Source organism: Oncorhynchus tshawytscha, linkage group LG06 (genome assembly GCF_018296145.1).
Source record: "Oncorhynchus tshawytscha isolate Ot180627B linkage group LG06, Otsh_v2.0, whole genome shotgun sequence".
In the NCBI taxonomy this organism is placed as follows: domain Eukaryota; kingdom Metazoa; phylum Chordata; class Actinopteri; order Salmoniformes; family Salmonidae; genus Oncorhynchus; species Oncorhynchus tshawytscha.
Window position 1 is genome coordinate 47,978,870 of NC_056434.1, and position 16,446 is coordinate 47,995,315.

General features: G+C 42.6%; 1 protein-coding gene across 4 annotated transcripts in view; it reads right to left on the reverse strand.

Moving 5' to 3' along the window:
- LOC112252646 (suppressor of tumorigenicity 7 protein homolog) overlaps positions 1-16,446 on the reverse strand; it is a 79,631-nt gene that overhangs the window by 45,355 nt on the left and 17,830 nt on the right. The gene's annotated exons all lie outside the window — the stretch shown is intronic.

The following is a 16,446-nucleotide window of genomic DNA, read 5'->3' on the forward strand; positions in this document are numbered from 1 at the left end:
AAGCAAATACTGCAATCCTGTAGGCAGACTGGTGGTTAATTCTATATCGATGCAAACAGTGAGTGATGTCAGGAACCCTGACCGACACTGGTCGCGTTCCCCTGCTCAGACGTTGCATGCATCAACCAATAGTGGCGTGCCACGTCATCAACTGCGTTGTCAGGTACCAGATTGCTATAACCTAACGTAGAAGGCGAAAAAAGACGCCTGAGCAGAGGAATCGGAAGTTAAAAATACGGTATTCCTGAAAACCGGCAACATCTGCTTTCTTCCAACGCTGCCAAGGGTGAGATTGTTATGACATATGTTGTTAGCTGACACTTAAAAATACCTATCCAGGCGTCATAAGACCTGGCATGGGTAAGCAATGCCTGGGCAGAGAAATGCGCCCACTGACTGACTGCTGCTGGAGAGAGGGCAAAGGGGGAGGGAGGGAGGGGGCACGCAAGTGGTACTGGGAAAAGACCAATCATATGGGGTTGTCTAGTATGCCCCCCCAAAAAAAAAACTGCTGTCAAACACACACACATCCCCCACCGGAGGAGCGGTAGGCTAAGGGGAGTAGAGGCAGGTCCAATGTGGCAGCTGAATGAATAAGAACCACTACTCTGGAGACAGCTGTGTGTATACCTGCCTGTGCAGCGGCTCCACTAATGAACACGTACACCAGGTGAATTCACCTACCTACAGTACAGGGAATTATCTAACCACATTCAACCATATAAGCTACCAAAAATATTAGGTCTATATATGCGTGGGTGGGTTGTAATTATATTAACATTCAGCAAAATGCAACGGTCAGCAAACAAAATCAGTCACGCGCCAAACTGCAACATTTTTTAAAATCTGAATGATGACACTGATTGAGCATGATACCCACAGTCTGGTAAGAGCACGTGATTATTCACTCAGTATTATCTCTAACCTATTGAATGAATCTGCATGTTGTACACATGAATGCATAGTAGTAGATTAGAAGCTAGGAATATCATTATCAGAGTGCATACGTAGGTGATTATGTGAATAGGAGACTACGAGTATGTGTGTATTCTGGGCGATTATGCTGAGTGTTTATGTAATAACCAAGGGTGTTCATGATGAGTGCGTGTGTCAGGGTTTCCGTTAGCCAGCAATTGCCGACTTTGGGCGATTAAAAAAAAACAACCTAAAAGCCGATAAATAAAACAGTTGCCAAAATGACCTGGAGAAAAAGATAAAAAATCCCATTGCAAAATAATGCTTTTTGTTCATTGATTGAAATACCAGTGGATGTAAATTCATTTGACCATCATTGTTATCGGTCTATAGGTTAATGTGCATAATTTAGTGGAATTAAATTGGCCTGTGTGTATTTTCGTTAGTCATCATGCATTTTTATTGCGCAACAATTCTAAATGCCATTGCGTGTTAAAAACTGTACACTATTAAAAAGAGCTAATATTTTGTGTGTGTGTGTGTGTTAACACTGGGCCTATATGTAAGACTTGCTGTCATGTGAGACAGCCCAAACTGTCATTTGAATAAAGGACTGGAGTGTGATAGCAGCGTTAGGATTAAGCCTAGTTCTGTGACTAAGAAAGAAAGGGAGAAGAAGAGAGAGAGAGAGGGAGTCTTGACTAAGGCCTCTTCTCCTTTGTCCCTCACACATGGTGGCTCCCTCTCTTCCTTCGCCAAAACCCAACGTCTTTGTCCTTCAAGCGGAGACAGGACCGGCCCACCTTCACCCATCCCTCCCTCCCTCATCCTTCTTCCTCTTCTATCCCGCCATCCCTCCCCCTCTACTAAAGACATCTCCATGTTAATTACACAAGGGTCTCTGAAACACCGTGCCGGGGAAGAGGAGGGGAAGATAAGAGGGGGAATGGAGGAGGAGGGATGTTCTGTACAAGGATTAGCTTTAATAAAAACAATCCCCATCTGTAATCATGGGCATCCTAATCTGCTCAAATGTCAGCTTTCCCTAATATTTCATCTGACTGGAGCTACCATAATCTGATCTAGAATCAGTATTTATGAGTGTGTTCATAATTAGGGCTAGGGTAAGCAAGGCATGAACACCACATTACTATCTATAACGTCAGATGTAAAATCATCCTCTAAAACACTCAACTGATGTAAGACTGCGGCTGTGACGATACTATAGTAATATTTGTTCCATGCCAAAAATGAAAACACGAAGCAGATTAAACTCTTTGGTCTTTTAAAAAACCCGCTGTATGTCAACTATTGCGCTATAACTTGTAAAATAAATATATGTGACTATGATGACAACACTATGATGTTTGTTTCTAACAATAGGACTGTTTAAAAAAAATTAAAAAAAATTTAGCTTTGTTTCCTTGCCACGATACTAAGGGGTATCGGGATACTGGTATCGTCCCAGCCCTATTTAGGACATGTGCTTAGAGACAACGCTGTCAATATTCAACAAGGTGAACCAAGAGGAAGAAAAAAAAAGGCCTTGTGCACTGCTGGCCTAGAACGAGTCCAGGACCTGATTCAATATGAAATCATTAGTTTATACACAAAAGCATTCAACAGAATGGAAGCAAGTGCTAAGGGGCATTGTCCTTTACTATGGCGAGCGTAAGAGCTGTGAGAGAATAATTGCCGCCTTCAGTAAAGCAGAGAGCCCATAAAGTCCTCAATCATCATCGGTTCAGATTCCAAACAGGATAGTTATTTGAGTTGAGCATTGCCAATTGGCACACTCTCTGGCCTCTCGTTGCCTTGACGACCTTCAGGACGCAGGGCCATTGTCATGGCGACCACAAGGGCCAGGTGAGGTGGATGGGGGATGAGGGACTAGTTATAATCGCAGCAAGACAGCCATCAATAAGTGGCCAATAAGTCTGGCTGCACATCTGACTGGCTGACTTACTGTTATTGATGGCTGGCTTACTTACCAAATACTTACTTACTAAATTGAGAAGTGATGTGACTAAACTGAACAAAAATAAAAACTATATTATGAAGATCAATGATATAAAGAATGATGGGAAAAAAAACTTGAGTACTTTAAATGAAATGGGCAGAAAGACAAATTCAACTCCATCATTCATTGAATCAGATGGTTTATTTATCACAAAACAATTTGATGTTAATTATTTTAATGATTACTTCATTGGCAAAGTGGGCAAACAGACAGGAAATGCCAACAATGAACAGTGAGCCATCGTATTCATGCATTAAAAAACAAAATGAAAGAAAAGCAAGTTTGAATTTTGTAAAGTTAGTGTGGGAGAGGTGGGAAAACTAGTGTTATTGATCAATAAATTACAAAACTCCTGTCATGGACAACAGACGGAAAGTTACTGAGGATGGTAGCGCACTCCTATCTGTCATATCTTTAATATGAGCCTAGAGGAAAGGCTTTGTCCTCAGGCCTGGAGGGAAGCCAAAGTCATTCCGCTATCCAAGAGTGGCAAAGCGACCTTTACTGGTTCTAACAGCAGACCTATCAGCTTGTTGCCAGCTCTGAGCAAACTATTCTGTTTGCCCAAATACAACACTATTTCTCTTTAAACAAATTCACAGACTTTCAGCATGCTTATAGTGAAGGGCACTCAACATGTACTGCACTGACACAAATGACTGATGATTGGTTGAAATAAATTGATAATAAGGTGATTGTGGGAGCTGTAGTGTTAGATTTCAGTGCAGGCTTTGATATTGACCATAACCTGTTTTTGAGAAAACATGTTTTGTGGATTTTCAACCTCTGCCATGGATTCAGAGCAATCTAATTGAACTCCAAATTTCCTTTAATGGAAGCCTCTAATGTTAAACATCTAGGGTGTGCTGTACCGCATGGCAACTCTCTCGGCCCTCTACTCTTTCCTATTTTTACCAATGACCTGCCACTGGCATGAAACAAAGCCTGTGTGTCCATGTATGCTGATGATTCAACCATATATATATATATGTGTCAGCAACCACAGCTAATGAAGTCACTGAAACCCTCAACAAAGAGTTGCAGTCAGTTTTGGAATGGGTGGCCAGTAATAAACTGGCTCTGAACATCTCTAAAACTAAGAACATTGTATTTGGTACAAATCATTCCCTAAGCTCTAGCCCTCAGCTGAATCTGGTAATGAATGGTGTGGCTGTTGAACAAGTTGAGGAAACTCAATTACTTGGCGTTACCTTAGATTGTAAACTGTCATGGTCAAAACATCTAGATTCAATGGTTGTCAAGATGGGTAGAGGTCTGTCCATAATAAAGAAAAGCTCAGCTTTTTTGACACCACACTCCAAAAAGCAAGTCCCGAAGGCTCTAGTTTTGTCTTCTTGATTATTGTAGTCATGTGGTCAAGTGCTGCAAAGAAATACCTAGTTAACCCATAACAATCTAAGCCGGGATATAGGAAACATCAGGAAATATATATTTTGACATGTATTTAACCTTTATTTTTGTTACTAAACAGTCTAAGCCGGGGAAGGGGTTTCTACTAAGCTGTATGGAATTGTTTTAAGAAGGTCAAACCAACGACCACTTTGCTATTTGATTGAAGTATATCTTTTGTTGTTGATGAAAATATTTATTTGGCCTTACTCCTATTAGCTCATACAAACGCATAGAATAACAGATTCTCTAAATGGAACAACAGTTAGTGTCCCCCCCCCAAAAAAAAATCTAAAGAAATTTAGTTTGGAATTATACAATGGGTGGTTCTAATCCTGAATGCTGATTGGTTAAAACCGCATTTCAGCCGGTGTCTATTCCACATGTTACCACTGGCTAAATCTGACGTTAAAATGCCTGTTTAACTCTGTACCATCTGACTGCGCAATCCACTGTCTCATCTGACCAGCCTGGCACTTTATAAACTTGATCTCCACTATAAAAAGCATCTAGATTCTAGACATGATCTCACATTTCTTTTAGACTAACATTTCATTTTCAACAGCTGAGATTTGTATCAACCTTGCGGTCTGTCTCTGCAACATTGTTTCAATATTCAATTCGATCTCCAGCTGTCCCATAGTAATGAACGTGTCAGGAGTCGGGATGAGACAGGCAGGTTGCGTTTCTCAGCCAATCGAAATCTTGAATCAGCTGGCATCGTTTTTCTGGACAAAGAAATGTAAATTGACAAAAGGTCCAACGAAACAAAGGGCAGCTAGTTTGCAGTCTTTCCATCTTCAGTGAACAACAGTGTCCTGACGAGAGAGCACATTTTCTATGCCAGGCGAAATTGCACCTCATTAGCTCATTGTTATGGATGTATCCAAATAAATGTCACTAGAAAACAGCTTAAACAAATGCAAATATGGCTACTTTGCTGTTATTCTGGCTGCACTTTTTGACATGACTAAGTTAGCCGTAGTTGGCTAGCAAGCAAGGGATAAGAACGTTGCCAGCCAGTATGGCAATGGAACATTTAGAACGAAAGACTGGGTCGCGTCTCTAGCAACCGAACCGATAGAACGAACGACTAGCCGGCTTGGGTAGCAACCCTAGATTTGTATTGGGACTATATCTTGTGAAAGGATGAAATAGTATGAACAAATTAATCACAATAATGTTTTTAATGAAAATATGTCAAATCATTATTTGAATATATTTGTAAACCGTTGTATATAAGTGATAATGCCTTCAAAGCCAGTGTTTGGAGGAAATATTGAAACGGGTATATTAACAACACCTGCGCCAATATATCCTCCAAACACCGGCTTCGAGGGCATTCTCACTTAAGTGTCTGCCCTATATCTGACAGATAAGAAATATCTGGAAATATTAGTTATTTATTTTGACATGTATTTAACCCCTTTGTTTAGTGACAAAAATGTCTCCATATATACTTCCATAAATGTTTTCAACAGGTACTGGGGGACTTCAGACGAGTCTTGTGAGGCCTGTGGGCATCCTAGAGCAAAACAAATGACAAAACAACCAACATTTACACAGAGGGGTCATATTAGCGTGTAGCCCAAACTATTCGGACGCTATAGACAAACGTTGGCAGATCGGCTGTCCCGACTTCAGACGAGTCGCAAGACGCTTGTGTTGGTCGTAGTGAAAAACATGAACACCATCGTGTTAGTGAGAGTCTTATCTTTCTATAATAGTTTGTAGGCAAAACCGTTTGGACGCTAGATATGATTTTGTGAGAAAACTGTTTGTCTCATGGTCTGACAAATACCGCTCTAGCTCGGTCACCTTTTGCGCAGATGCAGAAGTGTTACATATGCGGATGTGGTGGATTGAGAAGCATCCAAAACAACATATCTCTAGTTTAAAATGATGGATTTTGATGGGGATTTGTGTATTATGCTAATTGGATTTGTGGGGGCGCAGACATCGACCTTAGAGGATTAAGCTGCGGCTGGCCCAGAACAGAGTAGCACATCTTGCTCTTCATTGTAATCAGAGGGCTAATATAAATACTATGCATGCCAGTCTCTCTTGGCTAAGAGTTAATGAGAGTCTGACTGCATCACTCATTTTTATAAGAAACATTTTTTTATAAGAAACAAAATTCTAAATTGTTTGCATAGTCATCTCACACACAGCTTTGACAGACACACTAAACCCAACCAGACATGCCACCAGGGATCTTTTCACAGTCCCCCGGTCCAGAACAAATTCAAGAAGGAGTATAGCATTATTTAGATCCATTATTGCATGGAACTCCCTTCGGTTTATTTGAGCAATATGAGATTGAAAACCTGGTTTCAGGAAACAGACAAAGCAAATCCTCACGGCACAATGCCTCTCCCCTATTTTACTTAGATATTTTGTGTAAGTATTGATATATAGGCTGTGTGTGCAGTTTTTTAAAATGTATGTTGTTCTGTCCTTGAGCTGTTCTTCTCTATTAAAGTTCTGTATTATGTCATGTTTCATGTTTCATGTGGACCCCAGGAAGAGTAGCTGCTGCTTTCGCAACACCTAAAATGGGGATCCTAATAAAATACCAATTGTATTTGTAATACCATATACCAACTTTGGAAATAGCCATCCCTCTCCGCTTGAATCTCTCTAGCGACCAATCATATTCATGATCAGAACAATGCTGCTATTTTCAGGTCTCTCCAGAGCTGTTCAGTCAGGTTCAAGTCCGGGCTTTGGCTGGGCCACGGAAGTTGAACCTTCACCCCAGTCTGAGGTCCTGAGCAGGTTTTCATCAAGGATCTCTATTATCACTTTGGCCACAGTTTTAGTTGTGTAGGCTTGTAATTGTTTGTCCAAACAGCGGTTGGGAATGGGAGCCATCTTGTTGCCCTCCGGTCCTGGGTAAGACCAACACTGACTCTTGACAATTGTAACTTAGCGTCCTTGTTTGGCAGCTTGCGTTTCAACAGTTTGAGTCTGAGGCCACTCTTGCACTACCAGTTGTATAATAGTTCTTAATTCTGTGAATACTTGCATAAAAAGGTTATTTTGAAGTTTGAGCGATGCAAAAACTGACAGCAGCTCCTTTCGGAATCTTAAATGGACTCTAGCACAGTATGACTTTTTGGGATAACCAAGGGGTTGTAGACGGGAAGAAAACAGTTATTTGAATACCTGTACCGAATCGTGAGCGTGTAAAGCAGCACAAGCCTCATTGCCCTGTTGACTGAATCTAGTCTACCCTGCACTGTCTGGTGTCGAGCACACAATGCCCCATCAAAAGATGCAAAGACTGTGTCCCAACTTTCTCTTGTGTAACACGAAATCCCTAACAGACAAGGTAGATGAGCTTTACCCTGACTCAGGCTAATGAGACTGAATTTGTAGCTGTGACCGAGTCCTGGTTAAAGGCAGATGTTCCAGACTCGATAGTCAGGCTTCAAGGCTATAGTTTGCATAGAAAGGACAGAATAACCACATGTGGTGGGGTTGTAGCCATGTACATAATGCACAGCATCCATCACAAGCGTTTACTGGACCTTGAGGATGACAGCTTTGCGTGTTTGTGGACTTGTCTAAGACCATCTCTCCTACCACACGGCTTTAACGGCATTGTGTCTGCTGTCCTCTATTACGTCCTCAAATCTTCTAAAAAAGACCCCATCTGACTCTCAGGCCCTGGAATATCTCAGTACTATTCAAAACAGATATTGTCTTCCAGGTATTGTGATGCCAGCACACTGAAACATGGTCCATTGATTTGATTGGAGAACGGCGCCAGAGGGGATGGCCGACGTTTTATGGGCTCCTAACCAATTGGGCTCCTAACCAGTGCTATTTTGGGTGTTTTTCAAATTGTTTAACTAATTTTGTACATAATGTTGATGCTACCGTCTCTTATGACAGAAAAGAGCTTCCGGATATTAGAAGAGCGATTACTCACCTCGAACTGGGTGAAGAATTTTTCTTTAAATGATTCTGACACGAAGGATATAATGTTGCTCACAGACAAGGCCCAAATCTCCGTCATTCACATGAAGAAAATCAGGAAATACAGGGGGCAGAGATCAGGGTGCTTTGTGAGAATTCGTCAGCAAACCTGCCTCTGCCATCTGTTCTATTAGCCAACGTGTAATCACCAGAGAATAAACTGGATGAGGTCCGTTCGAGACCATCCTACCAAAGGGACATTAAAAACGGTAGTAATATCTTATGTTTCACCGAGTCGTGGCTGAATAACGACATGTATAATATACAGCTGTCTGGGTTCTCTGTGCATCGGCAGGGCAGAACAGCTACGTCCGGTAAGATGAGGGGTGTGTGTCTATTTGTCAATAACAGCTGGTGCGCAATGTCTAATATTAGTCAGGAGGTGTTGCTCACCTGAGGTAGAGTAACTCATAATAAGCTGTAAACCACACAATCTATATTTTTCGTCGCCATCTATTTACCACCACAAACTGACGCTGGCACTAAGACCACACTCAACGAGCTGTATAAGGCCAAGAAAGACAAACAAGAAAATACTCATCCAGAAGTGGCGCTCCTAGTGGCCGAGGTCTTTAATGCAGGCAAACTTAAATCCATTTGACCTAATTCTACCAGCATGTCACATGTGCAACCAGAGAGGAAACTAAAGCAGGAAGTATCAGTGTCTCGCTCAAAACGGAAGTGGTCAGATGATGTGGGTGCTACACTAGAGGAGGGTTTTGCTAGAACAGACTGGAACATGTTCTGGGATTGATCCAGTGGCATTGAGGAGCATACCACTTCAGTCACCGGCCACATCAATAAGTGCTTCGACAACGTCGTTGCCACAGTGACATTACGTACATATCCTAACCCGAATCCATGGATTACAGGCAACATCCGCACCGAGCTGAAGGCTAGAGCTGCCGCTTTCAAGGAGCGGGACACTAATCTGGACACTTACATGAAATCCCGCTATGCCCTCAGACGAACCATCAAACATACAAAACATAAATACGGGACTAAGATTGAATCCTACTACACTAGCTCTGACACTCATCAGATGTGGCAGGGCTTGCAAATTATTACGGACTACAAAGGGAAACTCAGCCGTGAGTTACCTAGTGACGCGAGCCTACCAGAAAGGCTTTTACGACTTTTATGCTCGCTTCGAGGCAAGCAACACTGAAGCATGCATGAGAGCACCAGCAACTCCGGATGACTGTGTGATCACGCTCTCCGTAGCCGATGTGAGCAACACCTTTAAACAGGTCAACTTTCACAAGGCCGCAGGGCCAGACGGATTACCAGGACGAGTACTCAGAGCATGCGCGGACCAACTGGAAAGTGTCTTCACTGACAATTTCAACCTCTCCCTGACCGAGTCTGTAATACCTACATGTTTCAAGCACACCACCATAGTCCCTGCGCCCAAGAAAGCAAAGGTAAACTGCCTAAATGACTACCGTTCTGTAGCACTCACATCGGTAGCCATGAAGTGCATTGAAAGGCTGGTCATGGCTCACATCAACACAATCATCCCGGAAATCCTAGCCCTACGCCAATTTGCATACCACCCCAACAGATCCACAGATGACACAATCTCAAATCGCACTCCACTCTGCCCTTTCCCACCTGGACAAAAGGAAAACCTGTGAGAATGCTGTTCATTGATTACAGCTTTGCGTTCAACACCATAGCTTAGTGATGAGCTTTGCAGTACTAAGGACCCAGGGACTAAACACCTCCCTCTGCAACTGGATTCTGGACTTCCTGACGGGCTGCCCCCAGGTGGTAAGGGTAGGCAACAACACATCTGCCACTCTGATCCTCAACACGGGGTCCCCTCAGTGGTGCGTGCTTAGTACCCTCCTGTATTCCGTTCACCCACGACTGCATAGCCAAGCGCAACTACAACACCATCATTAAGTTTGCTGACAACAACGGTGGTAGGCCTGAACACAGTCAATGATGAAAAAGCCTATAGGGAGGAAGTTAGAGACCTGGCCGTGTGGTGCCAGGACAACAACCTCTCCCTCAATGTGAGAAATAAAAAAAGAAATGTACTCCAGGAAAAGGAGGGCCTAACACACCTCCATTCACATTGGCTGGGCTGTAGTGGAGCGGGTCGATAGATTCAAGTTCTTTGGTGTCAACATCACTAAACTATCATGGTCCAAACACACCAAGAAAGCCGTAAAGAGGGCACGACAACACCTATTCCCCTTCAGGAGACTGAAAAGATTTGGCATGGGTCCTCAGATCCTCAAAAAGTTTTCCAGTTGCACCGAGAGCACCCTGACCGGTTGCATCACCGCCTGGCATGGCAACTGCTTGGCATCCGACGGTAAGGTCACTACAGAGGGTAGTGCATATAGTCCAGTACATCACTGGGGCCAAGCTTCCTGCCATCCAGGACCTATATACTAGGCGGTGTCAGAGGAAGGCCCACACCAGTCACCCAAGTCATAGACTGTTCTCTCAGGTAAAACGCACAGCAAGGAGGTACCGGAGCACCAAGTCTAGGTCCAAAAGGCTCCTTAACAGCTTCTACTCCAAAGTCATAAGACGGCTGAACAATTAATCAAATCATAGGCCATCCGGACTATATTGCATGAACACCTTCCCCACCCTTTGGTTTTACACTGCTGCTACTTGCAGTTTATTATCTATGCATAGTCACTTTACCCATACCTACATGTACAAATTACCTCAACTAACTTGTACCCTGGCACATTGACTCGGTATCGGTACCCCCTGTATATAGCATCATTGTTATGTTATTGTGTTACTTATTTTTTTGTTTCAAATAGTTTTTTATTTTTTATTAAGATTTTTAAAAAACTTTATTTAGTAAATATTTTTGTAACTATTTTATTAACTGCATTGTTGGTTAAACCTCTTGCCTCTACCTGGGATGCAGACGTCACATTTATGCGTCTGGAAATGCAAATGCGCTACGCCAAATGCTAATAGCACTCGTTAAAACTCAAACGTTCATCAAAACACACATGCAGGGCATTGAATTAAAGCTACACTCGTTGTGAATCTAGCCAACAAGTCAGATTATTAAAATGCTTTTCGGCGAAAGCATGAGAAGCATGAGAAGCTATTATCTGATAGCATGCAACACCCCGAAATACCTGACGGCGACGTACACAAAAGAATTAGCGTAGCCGGCGCTACACAAATAGCAGAAATAAAATATAAAACTTTCATTACCTTGGACGAGCTTCTTTGTTGGAACTCGTATATGTCCCATAAACATCACTATTGGGTCTTTTTTTCGATTAAATCGGTCCATATATACCCAAAATATCCATCTATGGAAACTGTGTGATTCAGAAAAAAACACTGTTTCGAAGCGCTACGTCATTTTTTAAAATTAAAAAAGTTGACGATAAACTTTCACAAAACACTTTGAAATACTTTTGTAATCCAACTTTAGGTATTAGTAAACGTTAATAATCTATCAAATTGATCACAAGGCGATGTGTATTCAATAGCTCCACTCTTTCAAATCATCTTCCGAAAACTCACTTCCATAACGTCCTGTCGGAGACCGGATGGAAAGTGGTCTCTCTAACTCGTTTGACCAAGGAACAACTCCCAGGCAATTGACAAGAGTGGTGACATCGTGTGGAAGCTGTAGGACTTGCAATCTCCGCCCCATTTAATTTCTTGCCCCTTGAACAATACATGCAAGTGGCGCATGGATATTTTTTTCAGTTTTCAGTGATCAGTTTTTCTTGCGCTTTTCGATGAAACAGACGCTCTGTTATAGTCACAGCGGTGATTTAACCAGTTTTAGAAACGTGAGAGTGTTTTCTATCCACACATACTAATCATATGCATATACTATATTCCTGGCATGAGTAGCAGGACACCTGACTGACTGTGTGCAGTGAAAGTCTATGAAAGAATGATGAAGGACCTGATACTATAGGAAACGGAGTCTGCAGCATTGTTTCATGAAGAGCAGATCCACTGACAGTCTTGCTGCACATAGTACAAAGCTGACAAAAACGCTGTCGACGCTCACTCCAAATTTAATGTCAACGCCACCTTCATTACCTCCCAGGTAATCAGGGTGCAGCTCTCTTCAGACCTCTCATGGGATGCCCACTTCTGATACATGCTGAAGAGAGCCCAACCCACAATCCATTACCTGAGCGTAGCCAAGCGCGGGTGTTTTTCTTCAGATGTTCTAAGCCAAATACACTTACTGGACAGTTTACTAGATACATCACCCAGTTCACAAAAACTGATTGCTCCTACAGTCAGCGAGTCAGGCATTGGGGCATTCACTTACTGTTCGATTGACTGTTAGAGTGGGCAAAATAAGTGACCTAAGCGACTGAGCGTCATTATGATCGTCGGTGCCAGGCGCGCAGATCCAGAATCTCAGAAACAGCCACCTTCCTGGGCTTTTCACACACGACAGTGTCTATAGTTTACAGAGACTGGAGTGAAACAAAAAACGTCAAGAATCCCACAAGCCGGGCAACAAACAGACAAATAACACCGCAATACAACACTGGTGTGCAGACCGGCATCTTGGAACGCACATCTTGTCAATCAGTGTCAGAGATGTGCTATTGCAGCAGACGACCACACCGGGTTCCACTCCTATGAGCTAAAAACAAGAAGTGGCTCCAGTAGGCATGAGTTCACCAGCACTGGACAATTGAGGTCTGGAAAAACATTGCCTGGTCCATTTAATCCCGGTTTCTGTTGAGTCATACTAATGGCAGAGTCAGGATTTGTAGTTCACAGCATGAGTCCATGGACCCATCCTGCCTGGTACAGGCTGGTGGTGTATGTTTCCCTGGCACACATTAGCTCCCTTGATACCAATTGAGCAGGCTGTTCTGGAGGCAAAGGGGGTCCGACCAGTACTAGATGGGTGTACCTAATAAACTGAGTGTATATGTGACATTCATCAGGCCTGTCCTGGAATATGCTTCACCTGTTTCCCAGTGGCCGGTCCGACTGATACAATCTGACTACTACATTTGTCGTCACACATGATCACATGCTGACAGACCAATCACGGGCCGGCAGGCTATGAGGCAGCTCCGGTTGACTCTCAGGCAGGATGAAAACGACTATATCAACCATGATCCTTTGCTAGTCACAGCCACTTTCCCCAGGATCCTTAGCAAATTTGGTGCTATTCAGCATTATGGCAATCTTCAAATTCAAAATACTTGTGGATGACATCATCACTATCACCATCTACTGGTTTTATTGGCTATGGTTTGGGCAGTTGTCCCAAAAAACCTGATCAAAGACATGGTAGGACTTCAGAGAAGATGCGGAGATGAGGCGACAACTAAGAAGTGACTTCACTCGGCTACTAAAGGAATGGACCCACCCACTTTTCCAGGCTCTGATCACAAAACCAAACCACCATAACCTGTGAAATTGGAGACAATACACACAGCCAATGAGTCACACATAAATAACAAACTGTCCTTCTACCTAGAGCGTACAGACTGACCCTGTAGTGTACCTGTGGCCATTTCTTAAATTCTTAACTAATGTGCCCAGTGGTCAAATCTGAACATTTATTCATCTTTCTTTCTTTCATTTTCCATTCAGGCATGAGCAGAAGAATGAGGCACCCACAAAGGAAGTTCAGCGAAGCTTTGATTACCTACATTGGGTCACCATTCAAATGCAGCAAGAGCATTCACATAACTGGGTCAGTACTGCTTAGGCTCTGACGCTAGTGACACCTACTGGCCACAGAGAGAATGGCAGCTTAATTTCCTCTGAAGGGAGTCTTATCTGACTTGGTGCAGGTATTTAGTGGAGCTTTTCCACTCTGAGGCTGTGTCTCAACCTTGGTTGTCTTCTCTCATTCAAGAACCTTGGTAGGTAGGAGGACTTGATAGTTTCCACTAGATTGCATTGTTTTGTTCAACAAGTCCTCGGAGGTTGTGGTTATGAGGGAGAAGTTGATGAGGAAAGGAAGCATAACTATTGAGATAAGGCTTACAAGTTAGAACATCTGAAATGTTTGAGGAACTATCCTCTGAATAAGAAGCCTACATGAAAGCTGGAGACTGGGGCATAAAGTAAGTTAATTAATGAGTGAGTAATTTTGAAAGCTGTGCCTTACTAGCTTTATGAGGGAATGAACTTGGGCTCCCGAGTGGCGCAGCGCTCTAAAGCACTGCATCTCAGTGCAAGAGGCATCACTGCAGTCCCCGGTTTGAATCCAGGTTGCATCACATCCGGCTGTGATTGGGAGTGCCGTGCACAACTGGCCAGGGTTTGGCCGGGGTAGGCCGTCATTGTAAAGAAGAATTTGTTCTTAACCGACTTGCCTAGTTAAATAAAAGGTTACAATGAAGTGTGGGACTCAATTCTAGTACAAACAAAATGTTGAGTGACTCGATTTCACCTGTCTGTCAGAACTATTAGTAAGGTAGTTACAGACACTTTCCCTGGCACCAAACACTGATTCCATTCCAGAGACAGCGAGTGCAAGGGAGACTGCATATAGCCCCGAGGAATGCCAAGCACTCCAACCAGATGGGGGATATAATTATATAAACATGGCTGCATGGAATGCCAAATAGACTCAATGGAACATTGCCTATCACATGTAGGCTATTTATTTTATTTTTTTGCCTATACAAGGAGAATGAATGCTCAAATATCTCCTGAACAAAACCTATGGATGGGAAAAAAATGGGAAATGGGAAAAAAATAGCCTACATGTGATAGGCAATGTTCCCTCAAATACATTTTTTGGGGGCACTGGGCAAATATCAGGTCTGCTGGGCCCAGCATAAACATTGTGACATTTCTGTGCAAATTCCAGCGAGAGTTAACTGTGAACACTGAGGCTGTGCATGCTTCAAGTAACAGTGGCCAAATAGGTTATTGTGGCTATTTCATCATAATGTAGGCCTGCGAGGCCTACCATAACAAACAAGGGAGAAAAATGCATCCCTTAACATTTTAACATGGAAATAACGGTTATATCATTCAGCCTACAGTAGCAGCAAATGTATGGTGTTAAATGCAGGTCTACATTCCATGAGACTTTTGAAAACAACATGCAGGGCTTGACATTAACCGATTGATCCATTTGTACTTCAGACAAGGAGGTGACTGAAAATGTGTTTGATGCAAGAAATGACTTCATTTTATAATTATTCCCCATACCATTATTACAGAGAACCAGACAAATTATGCTACCTTCTGCCTATTGGCTACTTAGCTTATTCCAACCAGTCTCAAAATACAACACCGCCCTTTAAGACAAAGAAAAGCTCTTCACCCGACTCACTTTTCAAAGATGGCTAGAAATGCACACATTTTGTGCTCTTGTAGGAAGCAACCACTCTCCCATTGAAGACTAGAAATCAGCTATAAATGGGCTAATAAACTCATTAACTAGCTAATAATATAAACAAATGTGCAGAGGTGGCTACATGCAGCTCTCGCTTTGATTTCAAAACAAGCGCATCTACTTGTGACGGCTCATGCTGTAAACACAGTCTAGTTCAAAGTGAATGGCACGTCCATATACAGTGCATTCAGAAAGTATTCAGACCCCTAGACTTTTTCCATAATTTGTTACATTACAGCCTTATTCTAAAATGGATTAAATAAATTTTAAAAACGTTAAATATTTTCATCAATCTACACACAATACCCCATAATGACAAAGTGAAAATATATTTTTAGAAACGTTTGCAAATGTATTAAAAATAAAAAACTGAAATACCTTATTTGCATAAGTATTTAGATCCTTTGATATGAGACTTGAGGTTGAAGGAATTGTTTGTAGAGCTCTGGGCTCTTGTACAGATCTGGGGAAAGGCACCAAAAAAGGTGTGCAGCACTGAAGTTCACCAAGAACACAGTGACCTGCATCAATATTAAATGGAAGACATTTGGAACCACCAAGACTCTTCTTAGAGCTGGCCACCCAGACAAACTGAGAAATCAAAGGAGAAGGGCCTTGGTCAGGGAGGTGACCAAGAGTCCAACGGTCACTCTTAAGGAGGTCCAGAGTTCCTCTGTGGAGATGGGAGAAACCTTCCAGAAGGACAGCCATATCAGCAGCACTCCACCAATCAGGGCTTAATGGTAGAGTGGCCAGACGGAAGCCACTC